Source organism: Ornithorhynchus anatinus, chromosome 4 (genome assembly GCF_004115215.2).
Source record: "Ornithorhynchus anatinus isolate Pmale09 chromosome 4, mOrnAna1.pri.v4, whole genome shotgun sequence".
NCBI lineage: Eukaryota > Metazoa > Chordata > Mammalia > Monotremata > Ornithorhynchidae > Ornithorhynchus > Ornithorhynchus anatinus.
Window position 1 is genome coordinate 49,465,525 of NC_041731.1, and position 1,841 is coordinate 49,467,365.

General features: G+C 39.1%; 1 pseudogene; it reads right to left on the reverse strand.

The window, feature by feature from the left end:
* Nucleotides 1-932: 932 nt before the first annotated feature.
* LOC114811547 lies at nt 933-1,089 on the reverse strand (annotated as a pseudogene).
* Nucleotides 1,090-1,841: the final 752 nt, after the last annotated feature.

The following is a 1,841-nucleotide window of genomic DNA, read 5'->3' on the forward strand; positions in this document are numbered from 1 at the left end:
TCTCCTTATTTATGAAATAGAGAATAAATATCTGTTCTCCCTCTGTGAACTGTGAATTCCATGTAGGATAGGGGCTGTATCTGATCTGACGATAAATTAATCAATCAGTGGTATTTATTGAAAGTTTACTGTATAGTGAGCACTGTACTAAGCCCTTGGGAGAGTCCAACAGAGAGGTTTTTTTAATTATATTTATTAAGCGTTTACTATGCCTTAGGCACTGTACTAAGTGCTGATAATACCACCTGTGTGTCTATATGGTGTTATTATTACTAAGTACCTGACACCTGCTAGTTATTTACTCATCCCAACACCCCTGCAAGTAGGGTTCAGGCATTACTATCCCCAATTTACAGCTGGGGAAACTGAGGCAAGGGGAGGTTAAGTGTCTTGCCCAAGGCCATAAGATAAAGGGTGTCAGAGCCAGGACTTGAATCCGGGACCTCCAGCTTTCAGGTCCATGGCTCATCCATTGAGCCATGTTGACACATGTCCTGCCCACAAGGAGCTTTCAGTCAGATGATATTGTGTTTGTTCCAGTGCTTAGTATAGTGGTTGGGATAGACTATAACAACACAATTATTACTATTATTTATTATTAAGTATACATGTACAGAGCAAATAAAGTCAGATATGGCCCTTACTCTTTGGCCTTGTGTTCATTAATAAGGGAAGAGATAAGATCAATTCCATCTTTATTCCACAGACATTTGAGTCACTGAATAAAAGAATTATAAATATAATAATTGTAGTGTTTGTTAAGCACTTTCTATGCACCAAGCACTGTATTATTCACTAGGGTAGATGCAAGATAATTAGGTCCCACATGGGGTCACAATCAAATTAGGAAGAACAGGTATTAAATCTCCTTTTTGCAAATGAGGGAACCAATGCATAGAGAAGTGAAGTGAATTGCCCAAGGTTACATAGTTGAAAAGTGGCACAGCTGGGATTAGAACCCAGGTCCTCTGGTTCCCAGGGGAATGCTTTTTCCACTAAGCCACACTGCTTCTCAAGAGGACATATCAGATATTAAACTGATAAGAACAGATACTACACATGATCTTAGCCAGAAAGCCAAGAAACAATTTAATTTATAACGATTTTGAGGAGAGAGAGGGTTAGCCTGTGGAAGTGGCCTCAGGAGAAGTACTAATTAACATGTCAGAAAGAGATCATTGGCTATAGCTGAAAGTATTGAAAACCGTACTCTGTGACTCAGCACTCTGGTCTGTACACATCCTGGCTGCTCTGACACATCTCCTTTGCCATTTGAGTTCTGGCAGAATCTGCGCGATTGAAGAACTGCCTGGAGCCTTATCTTTCAGACTCCGCAAAAACTCTTTGTTAGCTTGATGACATGGAGCATTGTTACTGTCAGGTTTGCATTATTAACAAGAAATACACAATTACGGGTGTCTGAAATTCTGAAAATGACAGTAAAGGACCAGATGCTTCAGCTTTCTCCTTTTCAAAGACATTATATTTAGCCAGCTGTGTCAACTAAAAGCAAGGATTTTTTTTATCATACTACTGTCTTTCATCTGATTAGCATTGTCTTAAAATGTGATACTGTATGAGCAACTCTTATTGCATGATATTTTGTATATGGATTTAAATTATATTTAAAAATCTATCATCCTTTCCTTCTGCCCTCCAGTATTTCTTCTCTTTTTAGATGAAGTCTTCACTGCCTGCTGCCATGCTAGCTGATCATGCTAGCCACTTTCTTAAAAACCAAGAGTGAAATCCTTATCCTGAAATACCAAAGCTCAGCTCCTCACCCTCACTTCTACATCTGTATGTATTGGTCTTTCTGACCTACACCTCTGCCTGGATTC